We start from the raw sequence: 16691 nt of genomic DNA, 5'->3' as shown, positions 1-16691 counted from the left end.
ACATATTAAGTGCTGCTCAGCTCCTGCCACTCCTGCTGCCCTGCTGTGGACCGTCTCTTTCTGTTTGCATCTTGCCTGTCCTCTGTGCATATAAACTAAGCTTATCCATTTCTGCTCTCAGAGTGTACCATGCCACACAACTGAGATTTCAAGAACAAATATCAACAGTGGCTAAGCCAAACATATCTTGTCAAGAGAGTGCCACTGCAGTGTAAAGATTGATTTGTCAATGGAGGTCTTGCATATAAGTAGATGTGAAGGCAAGGACTGAGGTTAACAAGTTTCCACTGTGGGAGTTTATTTATAACAAAATAACAAAAGGACAGTTCTGCCTCTGCCAATTACTTTCCATCTCCTCCTGCATCCATTGCCCAGTGGCTTTATTCATCACCAGAATCAGTCTCTCCAGTGAAATACAGGTAGGGTTCTATGGACAAGAGGCTTGCCCTTAGGACATATGTCTTCATTTAGCATAATTTTATGCTAGTCAGTACTGCTTGGAGATGTTCTTTGTGCCTAGTTCAGAGCTTAGATGCACAGAAGGAACAAAAGAGAAAAGGAAGACATGGACTTCATGTGTGAGGTGCTCACGGAGACCAGACCCACTGACATCACACTGAGAAGGTGTATGATGAAGATGTAGTTGCATAAATGTTAACGACTGAGTGCTGTAGGTAAGGGAAGGGAGGCACCATTTTGTCCTGAAGCAGCCAGGTATGGCTCACCGTAAGTGGTAATTGAGCCTGAACTTAAGGTAGGTTGGGAACAGATCGTGGTTGGTTACATGGTTACATGTGGATGGTAACATACATCACCATTCATAATCTTAGTCAACTGACAGATTTCGGACAGGTTACCTGGAAATAGAGAGACGGTAAGCAGACAGGGAGATGGTTTGATTTACCATCTCAGTCAACAAATATTTATTGTATGTACTAGGAACTAGGAATCCAACAATGGAAAAGATCCAGTTTCTACCTCAAAGAAGCTCACATCTTAGTGGGGGTTGCAGATTGTCACAAGCACTTAATTACTAGAAGATATCATGGAGCACAGAGGAGGGACACCTAAAATAGGATTGGACATAAGGGAAGGCTTCCCATAGGAGTGGATATCTGAACCAGAGGAACTTGGGAAGTATGGGGAAGAACTACTTCTAGCTTCTAACGGCCAAAGAACCAAACGTTCTGCAATTAAACACTTTCTTTAATGTGGATAATGTTCTCAGAAACCACCTCTTCTAAAATTGCTCTCTGCAAAATGGCCAGGCACCTAGGATCAGTCTGACTACAAACAGCAGTTGGTGCACTCTATTAAAGAGCAGGACTTCAGTGTGCATGATAAGCCTTCAAGTCCTTGGGGGGGGGGAGGATCAACAGCTAACTAACTCATGGCCAATTAACTCAGAATATCACAGCCATTGTTTGGACAGCACCATGGCAAGATACCTTTATGCTGTTAGGGACGGGGAGTTGGGAAGTCTCCTAACCCTGGGAAAAAGCTGTTCCCTAACCTTGGATCCAGTTGTTCTTTTCCTACACCTACCCTCAACCATGGCCAATAAACACTCAAAAGTGTATTCCTGGACATGAGAGGAATGAGGGTGATATTCTAATTCCTAGCTATGGATTTTAGACTGTATGGTGGAAAAGAATAAGCTAAGGTATAAAATGTTGCAGAATTACCTTTTTGTCAATGAATTCAAGGCATGCACATTACCCCTTCATCAGCCCCAACACAAAGTCTTGCAACCTGGATGGTTCCATAGCTGCCTATTTGAATTCTGCTTCATCTGAAGAACCAAATCATGACCCTCTTCTTTCCTCCTACTTCAATCTCCTCCAACGTTTCTCTGTGGTCATCCTTGGCATTCACCTGGGTAGGATCTGTTTCTTCTCCCAACTCACCTAAGCACCCAAAACTCCACTCCAACTAAGGTTCTGCCTACCTGTAATCTTTTCTTGTCCCTTGGACAAGCAATGTCATCATATAATCCTTCCTTATTACCTGATGACATCTGTGTTTGGACTGGCCACTATTAGTGCCTGGGAAAGGAAAAAAAGTAAGTAGTGAAACAGCAGAGTTTAGACTGATGTTTCTTAAATTTTTAAGTATTTACTAGCACCCAAAGGTTTAAACTGCACTGTGGATGAGAGAAGAGTCATGATAAAGCCCAGGATGGATGTATGAAAAGCATTCAAGTGAAATTGAGCCCAGAAAGAGAGGAAAATACATTTTTTTAAAAAGAAATGTATATATTATGCATATTATATCATAAATTATATATTAAACTCTGTTGATTAGTCTCCATTGTGTAAACCAATATTATACATAAATAACACTTGCCAAAAATATATGAACACTTGTTAAAAATAAATATTTAATTTACCATAATTTTTTAAAGTTTAATGGTTTTAATGATTATATTGTCAAAATGTGTTATATTTCTCTGATTTCTTAAACAGAGTATAGTACATATCTTTCTTTTTTTTTACCCATATATACATTTATTTATCTTTTTAAATTTCAGAATATTATGGGGGTACAAATGTTTTGGTTACATAAATTGCTATCTTCCAAAACAATTATTGCTCTCTCCTTCATACAGTTTGCAATTTGCTTCTAGAATTAATAACACTAGAGCTGTGCCTTTGGAATTGTTTTGAATTCTAAAATTTTCTATTTCTTTTTTTACTGTGAGGCTACTGGTAACTTCTGCTTTGAGTGGGAATTCCTTGAGCTGCCTTTTCTTTATAATACGAAGATATTAATCTGCTTCGGTCTTGGGGAGTTAAGTATTATCCTTGTAAAATTATCCTTGTAAAATTTATCCTTGTAAAGTAAGTGCCAACAGGTCATGATGAACCATGCCTGGGAGTCATGTGCCAAGATTTGATACCTGATTTCAGCAATTGCCATTTAAACCAATGACCTGCCTTTTCATTGAATTCTAGATTTTTATTATTTATTCTAGGTTGTCATAAGATTGACATCAGAAAAATAAATCATTACCATTTTTAAATAAAATGTGTAGGAGGCTTTTGGTTTGTACTGAGCTCTTGCACGAACAGAGAACACACCAAAATGGGGTAACTCAGTCCGAAGTTCCACATCACCAAGCGGAAACTCTGTTGTTTATCTGACCTTCCAAGAAATCAGGAGAGTGAGAGGTAATCATAGGCAAATCCCCAAACAGAACAGTTTTAGCCAGCATGTTAAGAAAGTTCCTTCTGCTTTAGCCTTTATAAGAAAAGTAACTTTGAATTAACCAATCTGCTTTCTGTTTTCTGCTTTCCTCAGCCCTTTTCTGTCGATAAAACTAAACTCCTCTGCTCAGCTCATTGGAACACTCATTCTGTTTTATAGAATGAGGTGTTGCCCAATTCTAGAATCGCAAATAAAAGCCAATTAAGATCTTTAAACTAAATTTGTCGTAATTTTATCTTTTGACACTATTTTCAATGTTATAACATGAAGATTTATTGGTTTACAAAAGACACAAAGTTATAAAATCTAGAGCCAGAAAAAAACCTAAGTCTTAATGAGTCATCCATCCTCTTGGAGTTCAATTATCCCCATATAATAAAACGAAGATGAAACAGAAGCCAACAGGCAACCTCCTCCAATGATTTTATGATGGGGTGGTGCAGAAGGTATCAGAAAGTAAAGTTTAAGTTTCTTTTTCAAACAACCATCCATATTTCCATTCTGAGGCTTGTGGACTAGTGGAAAAGTTTAGCTTTGACAAAAGAGCTATTTGGACTTTGTTTATCTTTTCTAAGTCTTTGGAAATGATTGTTCAAACAGAAGCAGTACAAAATAAGAGAAAGATATCTAGATCTTTATGTGGTTACACAGGCATTAGAGTATATCTTTTGGAGTTAATCTGGAGCTAGTTTGATTTCAATCAAAGCAGGCACAGAGACATAATATTCTGCTATTCATTAATATTTAGAGTACAGTGGGTTTCCAGACTTGAGATTACTAGTACACAATGAGATCTTGGCCCATGAGAAGAGTTCAGCTATTGAGTTAATACTGACTCTGTAAAATATCTCACTCACCCCTGCCCATAACCTTTGTACTCTGGACGTCATCACAATTTCCCAAAAAGAAAGAGTAGGGGGTAATAAAAAAGAGGGAGGGCATTGGAATTTTTTCATGTTCCTTTTGCTTCATTTATGTAGGACTAAGTTCTCTTCTTTCCTTATTATCTTTCACATTTTCTTCTTTTTATAAAACATTCAACAGACACAGAATACTGCTAGGTGCTGAGAATATCACCCTGGACAAGACACTCACCATCCTCTTACAATTGAGCTCATTTTCATTTCATTTCATTATTGAAACTCTGCCCTCAGCCTAGTGGTACCTTGCAAGGAGATTTGCACAGAGAATTCCACAATAGCAGGAAAGGGAAAATACAAACAGAACATCGTCACGTCTTTTACTTCTTTTCACTTATTTTACAATCTACAAATCACCAGCATTTACTAAGAAGCTCTTTGGGGAAAGGGCACAGGAGCAGATGAATTATTAGTCCTCCTCTTAGTTCCAAACCTCATTGGGAAGGAAAGATTCTGCCACATGAAATAGACCATAAACAAAAGGCAGAGTTTTCATGTAGCCTTATTACCTGCTTGATTAGGTCCTAGTACTTTGCTTTTTATTATTCATTCATATGTTCATTCATGCAATCACTCAATGAACATGAATTGGGCACCCATTAAAGGTAAGGTACTTAAATGCCTAAAATGTTTTGCATGACAGGAGCCAAGTCAAGGATAGCAGTGAAGAGCCCGTACAGACTCCATAAACCACTTCCAGACATTTCAAAACAAAAGAGATGGTTGTTTTGGTTTGAGTTAGCAATTTTCTTTATCCTCTCTCACCAAAGACCACCTCCTCCTCCCCCACTGCCCCAATAAAACACATACAGAATCTCTTAGGCAAATATAGCCACCATGAAATACACAATCAGGTAATTCCTGATCTTTTCTCTAAGCTCGGTAGTCATTAATAGCTTCTGAGGAGCCAATGGGAACCTGTAGCTTCTTCCTACGACTGCCTATCACCTAAGATAGTTCTAGCAATGCTTAGGAGAGGGGTAGCGATGTTTGATTTTGTGGGTTTTTTTTTGGCGGGGGCTTGTTATTTTTTACAGCCAAAATAAAATAAAGTCTGAGTAAAATTTATACTATTTTTTTTTTTAAATAACAGTGCTATCACCTAATGCATCCTAATCTTTCAGTTCTAATTGAACACAAAGAAGTCAACAATCAAGCTTTGTTTCTTATTTCTCATTGGCTGTAAACCAGTGAACATGTGCTTTTATTAAACTTCACCCATCAAGAGTATCTGCCTTCACAGAACCACCAATTCAGCTCGTTATAGCAGCCCACCTGAAGCAGCCTTCGCACCCCACCTGTACCGCAAAGCCAATTACATCCACATATTTGCCATGCAGTTTTGCTTTTAACTTCACAAACTGTAACTCTGAGAGGATAATGCAAATGCTTGGCTATTATTTTTTTCTTTATCTTAGTGAAGGTTCTACTCTAAGTCATGCTTCCCATGTAGTTCTCCTCACTTCTTCTGTTTCCCTGGTCCTTTTAAGTCACATTTTCTTCTATTGAAGGCATTACTATTGCCTACCTCTCGTTTGAACTACTACATCCCAGCACACTCCCACTTCATAGTTGCAATTTAATTTAAATGCTGCTTTTCTTCTAACTGAGCTTCTTCTAAGGAGCAGAGTCATTGGGATGGGGTGGGGAGGACAGTTTTATACTGAAATATAAAATGACTGTTGGTCAACTTGAAAGCTCTCTCTACCATCTTTAAATCTTTGCCACAATGGCATTTGTTACACTCCATTCTTTTTGGGATTTTTGCAGTGCTTATTTCCCCTTTCAGGAGTAAGTCTCACTGAGGCAAGGTCTATGTTTTACATCTTCTCATGTCTCCCTCCTCTCCTGCCCCCAGTTAGTCAAACTGCCTTAGACGTAGTAGGTGTTTAAGAAGTGTCCACTGAATATTTGGATTTCAGCTTCCTCCAATCATTTCCTTCCTTACTATCCCAAGTTGGCATGCCACAGGACATCAAGCCCTATTGGGTGAATGAAATGTTCTTGAGGACTATTTATTTCTCAACTGTGATTCACACAAGCTCTGAGAGGCAGCTACTGAGAGGCACGATGATGTCGGGGAATGTGCTGTGTGTCAGAAGGATGGTGGAGTACTTGTCAACTCATAGGAAAGGCTCAGTTAACCAGGCACTAGTGAGCATAACCCCTAATTAGAATTATTCATTCTCCATTTAATGAGGAAGAGGCAAAGGACAGAAAAAAATGTCCACATGGAAGAGTTAGTAAACTAAGAGATTATACAATTAAAAACAAAGTGGTAGTCCACTGGTAGGAAACAGCTTAGGACCAGCTCCATCTTCCACATGAAATACATCTTAACCTCTTGTTCTGGACACAAGGATAACATCTGTGATTTTTCTTAATATAGAAAACAACAGATAATCAAGTCACTTCTGATTAAAATGCTTATACTAAGATAACATCCTGAGGAGCTCCAGATTTATAAATTACATTATTCTTAAGAGGAGATTGAAGTCCTTAGGGAAAAAATAAAGACAACATAATATGAGTTAAGGAATGAAAGTACAATGTGAGTGGGAGTCAAAAGGAGTGGGTGGTCAAAAAAGCTCTTTTCCTTGTACCAATGTTCTTTCCCTTGGACCAGAGATGAGGGACCTTCTGACAAATTTTGTGCTTTCTTGGGAAGACTGGAGAAGTATTAATAACTACATACTGCCTATCTTTATTTTCCTCCCTGGCCACTCTCTATGGAAAGAAGAGTAAAAAATTAGATGGATCATAGTCAGATGCTCATTGGGACTTGTTGACGGTAACCCTGACTCTGCCTAGGACCTGCCTGTCTCCTAGATTGGTCATCAGAGCACTGGGTTCTCACCTGCTTCCCTTTCCCTTATTGGAGTCTCTCCTCTCTATTCAGGGAAAAACCCACCTTTAGCCTCCCTATTCATAATTGGTGGGTATATGAGGTTTGCACTTGCCTGTGGACTTAGCTGACTACAGTTATCTGTTAATGGGATATGATGCTCTATTTTGGTCCTCAAACCTTAGCCATTTCTTTCAGCACAGTTTACCATAAATCCTGTTTGTTAATTACTATTTTCATACAATTAATAAAATTGAAGTTTTTTGTCTTGTTTTGGCTAATGTTTATTGAGCCTATTCTCTCCACAGGTGAAAATCTGAGGAGTAGAGAATAGTGTAATTGTAACCACCAGTCACTCTCAGACAGTCAAATTTGAATTAAACCATTATTTAACTTTATTTTTTTTATTAATAGGCTTCTAAAGAGAAAATAATTAACCTAAGAAAAACTAAAATATAGAATTTCTTAGAAGAGAAATATCTCAAAATTGGTTCACATTTAGCCAACTTTTAATCTCTCAGAGTCCAGAGTGAAGAGGAGGGTGTTAGTGGTTTGATGAAAAAGAGAAGGAAGAAAATTCTTTAATCCCCTTAAAAAGTGGGACAGTTAATTAACTAGTAAAATGTAACAGAATCTCTGGATAGTACTAAAGGCTCACCTGAAGTGGGTGGTCATATTTTTAAAGTGAAACCAGCCAAGAAATCAATATGAATCTTACTAGTTATTACATAACTCTTTCCTCCTTCCGTTTCTTTCTTGAAGATAAAACCACTCTTCTGAATTCTTCCTCTACCCTGCACTTGTGGGTGTATGTATTGTCTGTGTTTTGTTTGTGTGCATGTATATATAAAATATGTATATAGTAACCATATGCATATGTAGCTCTAAACCTAATATTGCTTAGTTTGTCTGGCTTTGGGCTTTAAAATATATTGAATGTGTTCTTCTGTAACTTCATTTTGTACCATGCTATATTTATTAGCTACATCCATAATGTTGCTTAGAGATGTAACTCATTTATTTGCACTCACTGTATAGATTTTCATTGTTTTTGCTATTACAAAAATGCTGTATGGCCATTCTCGTGCATATCTCTTGGTATATGCATGCTATTTCTCTGAGTTATTTGCCCAAGAATGAAATTGCTGGCTCATTGAGTAGACACAAGTTTAAAGATAATGCCAAGTTCTTCCTCAAACTGGTGGTAGAAATTTATACTACCTCCAGTAATGATTTCCAACAGTTGCTTAGATACAGGCACTAAACAGATTGAACCAGACTGAGGGTTTCCCCAATGAATATGATAAAAGGGGCAAGGGAATTAAGCTCTTATCAAGAGAGTGATTTTAATGAAGTTCCATGGAAATTAAACTAGGTCAATTATGAAGTAAGGACCTGAGTAAAAGCTGAATGAGAAAGGACTGCTATAGGATCAATGAATCAGAGGTCTCTTTACTTCCAATAAAGAAAGGAATGTTAGGAGGAGTAGTTGCAACCTAGGTCACAGAACCAAATGAAAATTCTGAAAAAGAAGCTTTAGATTAGCCAGAAGGAGAAAATAATATGTAGATAGAATTGGGAGAAAGCAGAAAAAATTTCTTTGGCTTACCCAGATGCATATTTTTGATTTTTAGTGAGAAACTGCTCTGAGGAAGTACAAAAAGAATAAACCCTTATGAGTTACACTTTCACATTCAGGCACGTTTGAATGGCTGTGATCAGAGTGAGTGAGAATCATTGTGAGTTTAAACTCATTAAGGATATTTATTTGAACTATGTACATGAAACAAGAACAACAACATCAAAATAAATACAACAACAAAGGAAAACAAGGAGTGTTTAATTAGGTTGAGGAAAGACATTCAGCTCACAAGTTGAAAAATAAAAATGCAAAACCAAGTTCATCAACTCTAAGAGTCAGGGACTTGTGATGTTGTGTGTCTGGAGTGTCTGTGTGTGTCTAAGCATTCCTACCATGGACTTCTTGGGAATTCAAAGGAAACAATAGTCTTTCTTCTGAGAATGAGCATAGACATCCGAAACACTGGAATTTGCATTCCATTTCATGACGTTTCAAAGACTCTGAAGCTCCACTTTTGGATTTCCACCGGGCCCACAGCAGAAGCATCTCACAAGAAGTTTGTGCAAGGTGTGTCCTGCAGGGGCAGGTAGTTCCCAGGCCAGAGAGTGAAGGGGAGACAGAAGACACACTGCTCCTCCACTGGCCAAGCTGAGTGCTGGTAAGCAACTGTATTCAAAGACAGAGAAAGAGGTACTTTTTTTCTAATTCATCTGCCCTAAGAAGATACTTTATTGTATTTCTCAAAGAGATGTCCTAGCAGCAAGCCGCCAGGTTAGACCTCTTATTATAGAGGGTTCCAGTGGTTGATTTAATCATGCCATGTCATGCATTCTTTTATAATTGGTTTGTCATTAGAAACTTAGCATATACAGCCATATTGCCCCATGTCTGTCCTATCTTCCTTGGTTGTACTTTCAAGTGCTTAAAGGGCTTGAGTGATTCCTATACTTTGCCTCTTCCCCAGAACACAGCAGTTTCTTTATATTTTTGTATTATTATTATTATTATTATTAGAGACAGGGTTTTGCTCTGTCACCTGGGCTGGAGTGCTGTGGTGTGATCATACCTCACAGCAACCTCAAACTCATGGACTCAAGCAATCCTCCTGCCTCAGCCTCCTCAGTAGCTGAGACTATATGAAGGCACTAATATGCCCAGCTAATTTTTTTTAATAGAGACAAGGTCTTGCTATTTTGCCCAGGCTTGTCTCTAACTCCTGGCCTTGAGCGATCCTCCCACCTCGGCCTGCTAAAATGCTGGGATTACAGGCATGAGCCATGATGCCCAGCCTCACAGCAGTGTCTTTATACACTAAGATGCTCAAACAATGTTTGATGCTTGATTGATTACTGATTGGTAGATGAATTAGATCTACAAGAAGTTTTAAAAATGACTGATTTTTTTGGCAGAGTCTAGCTTTATCAATTTTTTCATTCTTTTAAAATTCAAGGAGGAGTGACAGGGCTGATACAACTGTAGGCTGAAAAGCATGAAATGTACCCATCTCTTATGTTGCATGGGTAAGGATTCCGCTGCTGGAGAGTTGGAAAACAGTAGCTTTGGAACCAGACAGGGTTGTGATGAGGAAGCGAGGCAAACAGGATCATACCCTTGAATAGAAGCCGAAAGGTTTCATCCAGCTTCCACCAGACGCCAAAACAGGCTCTGAAAGAGGAGCTTTTGCAAGATTGAGAGTAATGGAAACAGAATCGGAGATACTCAGGGAGATAAATGAGTGGGAGAGATTTATTGATGAAGCATGTGTAGAACTAAATGTGGAAGTTAAAACAGCAGAAAATGAGGTCCAGGAGAGGAAATTGAGGGAAGAGGCAGCATGTGTCAGGGGAGGAGGAGCTCCTGGGAGCATGAAGTAAGGCAGAGCTGTGGGAGGAATCCCAGCAGGGCGAGTGACAGAGCTGGAGCGAACTGGCAAAACCACCCCCTGGGCACTGGGGACACAGCCCTGGTCCCTGACACCATGAGTAAGATGTGACTCTCAGAATCATCCCTGGGGGGATATAAACCTATTTATGCTTTTATATAATTCTGTCAAGCCAAATTTCTACAGACTGTAAGTGCCTAGTGAATGTCCTGCAAGTGAATAGCTGCAAGAATGGTCTATTTGCAGGGTCATGTGGAAGTGGGCTTCAGGGTCCTGAGTTAACTATGAGACTTCCTGCAAGCAGATTCTCAGAAATTTGAAGCAGGCCTTAAATTATGAAAGCAATGCAAGAGGAAGATCAATTATGATAGTATATAATGTGTTCTTATGTCATTTTATAATTTAGTTTTCATGCAAAGCCTTTTCATCTACTTTGGCTCAGTGGAACTGATATTCCAGTTAGAGAGGTGAGGCATGGAGTGTAGAGAAAAATGTGAACCAAGCTTGGGGCCAGATGGGCACCATGGCACACTTTGCTGTTAATTGCAAATGTTTTGTTTTGACTGTATATTGCTATGTAATAAAATCACTCTGAGACTTCATGCTGAAAAACATGAGCTCAGTCATGTGGTTAGTCATATGGCAGCCAGAATGATAAGAAGGTCCAAGATGATCTCATTGACATTTCTGGGACCTTGGCACTGGACTTTTATTCCTATGGGTCTCTTAACATGTAACCATCTAGCTCAGCCTCCTTGCAGGTAGCAGCAATATTTCCAGAGGACAGGCATGGAAGCTGCATCTTCTTATGTTTCTGCCCCTAGAACTCATACAACCTCATTCCACCCCATCCAATTGGACGAAGCAAGTCCAAACGCCAAATGGTCTCTGTCTCTTACTGGGAAGAGCTACAAAACACTGTGGCCATGATTTTCAATCTACCACAATTGCCACATTATGCCTACATTCCTCAGGGACACACTTTAATTCCACTGTTCCCATTTAATAATTTCATAATCTCAGGATAATAAACAAAATACTTTTTAATCAAACCATTGAGATTTACTAACATTTGTGTCTACTTTTAGTCTCACTACAGACCAACTAAAAGAGAATCTTGAAGGTTACAGCCCAGACTTTGACATTTTTAGCAAGGACCACAGCTGACTCAGATGTACACTGGTGTTTAAGAACTGTCTTAACAATATTTTCATGTCCTAAGGAGACCCTGTAGAAAAGTGACTTGTCCACCCTATACCTCAGATTTCTCACTTTCTAGAAAACCTTAGGCTTTTTGTGACACACCTGTGAACAAATATTTGAAAAATATAGGCAGCACTCAAAAAATGAAACCTATTATTGCTATTTTTACTATTATTATTACTGAAGTTATTAACACCATGACTACTAATAGAACAACACAACGAATTCCACAAGGACAGGGATTGTCTCTGGTTTAAAACTATATTTAGAACAAAATTGGCATACAGTAAATGATCGATAGTTATTTGTTGAAAGCATGATTGAATTATTTTCTATAAAAGGCACTTGCTATAGTCTATCATTTGGCAAATGTTCAATACATGTTAGTTACTATTTTTTAATAGAAAATGCTGGCCATGATATCTGTATGGCAAATATCTTCTTCATTCATCTTTTACACATGTTGTTTTATGTGACTTTTATAAATTACCATGCTTCTCATGTGTACAGTGCAAAACTCATGTATGGTGCCTGCCCTTGGGAGTGTAAACCTCATGGAAGCAACAATAAATATGCACTCGAGAAGATAAGAAGCATTTAGTCCAGCCAAATTAATGGTTTCAATGGAGAGTTCTGCATATGATTTGAGGAGCAGTATAGCTTTTAATGATGATGTAGAACCTGCCACAGCATTGGAGAGATTCAGAAGAGACTGTGGGGAAGCCAAGAACAGCATAAGTGAAAGTGTAATTATGGGAATGAACATGGGCTTTTGTGGGGGAAAGGAGGGAACCAGATGGGATAGAGGCATTGGATAAACAAATGTTGAATATGTGATTGGAGAAGTGGATGGAGCTCAGTGCATGGGAATTAGATACCAGGACCTTCTGAGGGCTTTTGAGGAAGAGAGCTTCATGATGAAATGTGTTTGTTTTGATAAGGCCAATTCAAGTGTGTTCCCTGAAGGCAGGACAGGGCTGGTCTAGTCCTGGGAAGAGACCTGGGACCTCTATCTGGGAAGAGATTCCTGATTGCTCTGAGTAAATGGAGGCTGGCTTGAGGAAGTTGTCATCTGGACACAAGAACACAGGTAGGCATCTCCTCCCTTACGCCCCTCCCTGTTTGCACACTGAGGTCACCACTGAAGCTCTGCCACAGTCCCATTTCTGCCACAAAATCTTACCAAATTCTTAAATCCCTCTCTATTCTACTTCTTGTTCCAGTTCCCAGTTAAAGCTGCAGTTATAGAACTAGGTGTCTCTGCTAGGTGTGAAATACTATGAAATTGGTAGTAATTAATGATTAGTATGATAGCTACGAGTTATTAACGACACGAGAAAGAGCAAGATAATGTCATCATTACATCTTTATAACAATGTGAGGAGGCATGAAAAAAATAGCAATTGCCATAATGATAGCTTCCATAATAGGGAGATAGAAGGTGTTTTTGATAATAGATCAGTGAGAAAGAAAAGCTGGAAAGTGTCTGAGAAGATGTATGAACATGGAACATTACTAGTGGTCTAGGCAGGTGAAAGGAAAAGAGCAAGCAGAAGCCGAGAGAGAGCTCACCCCTCAAACACCACATCTTCTGAAAATGTCGGCGCTGGTCAGCAGAGCTGCCTGGACCCCAAAGGGCCAGAGGTGGGGTGTCAGCGTTTCTCTCTTGACTGGGGGTGTGGAGGGACAATCAGCAATGCTGTCAATAGCTCTAAAGTACACAGGAGATTGGATTGTGTTTAAAACCCCCATTGGGGAAACATTTAATCAAAGAAAGGAAAAACAAAACACATAGGCATCATTCCATTAAAAAAACGTGCAACATACGTAACCTAAACATTTGTACCCCCATAATATGCTGGAAAAAAACAACTATGAAACATACATGACAAACATTATAAGTCTTCATTGAAGGACTTTAAAAAATCCAAATAAATACTCCCTTTGTGTTCCTGGATGAGAAGACATAACAGAGTGCTAATAACCATTTTCCCAAATTAATTTATAAATTTGATACTCCCAAATAGATAGCCATTTAATGGTTATTAACATTCTTACTGAATCTGACAAGTAAATTCTCAAGTACATATAGTGATAAAATATATGAGTATATCTAATACATTTTCCAAAAAAGTACAACATGAGGAGTAAAGTGTCTTTCCAGATATTAACACGTACTAAAGCTTTAATAATTAAAACCATTGATATTGTTTGTAAGATAGATGAATGGATAAAAAATCAAAATGTTACTTGTAGGATTATGGGAATTTATCTAGTAAAAGATGTTATTTCAAATCAGTATAGAAATAATAGGCAGTGGAAAAAAATTGTTTTGAGATATTTGGAAATTCATTTAGAAGAAAGTTAGGTTCCATACATACTTCTATCATTTATTATGCCTTATATATAATAAGCCAATATGTAAAAAATAAAGCTATTATAGAAATATTTAGAATTTTTTATGATCTGGAAGAAAATTTTATAACATCAAAGAAAGGAAGACCACCTTAAGTGAGATACAATAAACACAGATGTCAAAAATTATTGAAGAATTTGATGCACTGAAACACTTTTAAAAGAGCAGGTGAGAAAACTATTTTTAATCTATATAAAAATAATATTCAAAATATATAAAGGAAAGAAAAAATAGGACAATTTAAAGAGAAAAGACAGGGGCAATACTTTAAGTGATAAGCTCACAAAAAAGAAATATAAATGAAAAATAAATATATAAAATTCTTAATTTTACTTTTAATACAAATATGAAAATTACAAAATATATTATAATAAAATAATCGAGTGGTTGAGAACTTTAGGAAATAAATATTAATTCAGCGTTGAAAATAGCTTATTAAAAAATGGTAAAATACTTTTGTGAAATTTTTAATTACTTTTTGGTGTTTTTTTTTTTGGAGATAGAGTCTTACTCTTGTTGCCGTGGTGTCAGCCTAGCTCACAGCAACCTCAGACTCCTGGGCTCAAGCTATCCTTCTGCCTCAGCCTCCCGAGTAGCTGGGACTACAGGCATGCGCCACCATGCCCGGCTAATTTTTCTATATATTATTAATTGGCCAATTAATTTGTTTCTATTTTTAGTCTCAGTCTTGCTCAGGCTTGCTCCTGAGCTCAAATGATCCGCCTGCCTTGGCCTCCCCTAGTGCTAGGATTACAGGCGTGAGCCACTGCGCCCAGGCCTAATTACTTTTTAAAATTCACTCAGCAAAATTGACTTTTTGTCTGGTGGACACTTACATGAATTTGACCACAAATAGATTTGTTCCATTCTATTGTTGTATAATATACCACTATATGAAGGTACAGATTATTTAACCATTCTCTCATTAAAGGGCATCTCCAGTGATTTCTCTGTTTCGTTCCTGGTATTTGTAATTTTTTTTTTCTCTCTCCTTTTTCTTTCTTATTGAAGGTTCATTAATTTTACTGATCTCTTTAAATAACCAGCTTTTGGTTTCATTTGTTTTCTGTAGCAGTTTTTTATGTAATTGTTTTTAGCTCTAGTTGATATTATTTCTTTCCTTCTGCTTGTTTTGGGCTTATTTTGCTTCTCTTTTTATAGTTTCTTGAGATATAAGCTTAGATTATTGATTCGAGGCAATTATTTTCTAATAAAAGCATTTGATGTTATAAAATTCCCCTAAGCCCTGCTTTAGCTGGACCATATTAATTTTGATATGTTGTATTTTTATTTTTGTTCAAAACATTTTCTAGTTTCCCGTGACCCATGGATAATTTATAATTATGTTGTTTAATTTCCAATTATTTGGAGACTTTCATGTTATCTTTCCATCATTGACTTCTAATTTCATTCCATTATAGTCAGAAAATATACTTTGCATGATTTCAATTTATTTAAACATGTTAAGGTTTGTTTCATGACCCAGAATATAGTCTGTCATGGGTACTGTTTCATGTATATTCTATTGTTGTTGGAGTGCTCTGTAGATGTCAATTAGATCTGGTTATTTGATAGCTGTTATTCAATTATTTTTATATCCCTGTTGATTTTTTTGTTGTTGTTCACCACTTCTATCTCTTTCTGGGAGAGGAGGTTTGAAATCTCCAATTATAATTGTGAATTTGTCTCTTCTATCAATTCTGCCAGTTTTTGTTTTGTTTTTAGCTATGCATTTTAAAGTTCTCTTGATAGGTACACAGATATTTCAGATTGTTATGTATTCTTGGATAATTGACCTTTTTATTGTTAGATACTGTCTCTTTTGTCCTTGATAATTTATTTTGCTCTGATTTCTACTTTGCCTGATATTAATATACAACTCCAGCTTGTGTTTTTGAAAGGAAAAGTATGTACTATGTACATATCATTTCTGTTTCTAGCATTTTATTTTAATTACTTGTGCTATTATAGTTTACATGAGTTTCTTATAGTTACCTAGGCATGGTATATAGTTTTATTGTATGTATGTGTGTTTTAATTCATTGTCTTTAAAAATGGTGCATTTAGGCCATTTGCATTTAATATAATGATTGAAATATTTGTATTTAGGTCTATGATTTAATTTTTTCTGTTTTCTACTTTGTGTTTTCCCCTGTTTCCTTGTCCCTGCTTTCTTTGGGGTATTTGAAGAATACTTAATGTTATATATTGTTTTTTGTGTTTCTTATCATATCTCTTGGCATATATTCTTAATGAGTTCTCCAGATGTTATGATATACATACTTTCACAGTCAATTGATATTTTACCAATTCAAATGGTATAGTATAGTATAGTATAGAAATCCCACTAATTTTTACCACTATGTAAGTCCCTTTACCCTATCCATATTGTGTTATAGTTGCCTATTTGGGATTCACTGAGTTCTTTGAATCCATAGTTTTACATCTCTTGACAAATTTTGGAATTTTCAATCATAATTACTTCAAATATCTTTTCCAGCAACACTTTATTCCTCCTCTTCTTCCAGAATTGCAATGATGCAAATGTTAAAACTTCTTTAATTTTTTTTTAATTTCAGCATACTATAGGGGTACAAATGTTTAGGTTACATGTATTGCCTTTGTCCCACCTGAGT

This window comes from Microcebus murinus, chromosome 17 (assembly GCF_040939455.1).
Source record: "Microcebus murinus isolate Inina chromosome 17, M.murinus_Inina_mat1.0, whole genome shotgun sequence".
Lineage (NCBI taxonomy): Eukaryota > Metazoa > Chordata > Mammalia > Primates > Cheirogaleidae > Microcebus > Microcebus murinus.
The sequence above is the reverse complement of the archived record's forward strand: the minus strand, read 5'-3'. Positions refer to the sequence as shown.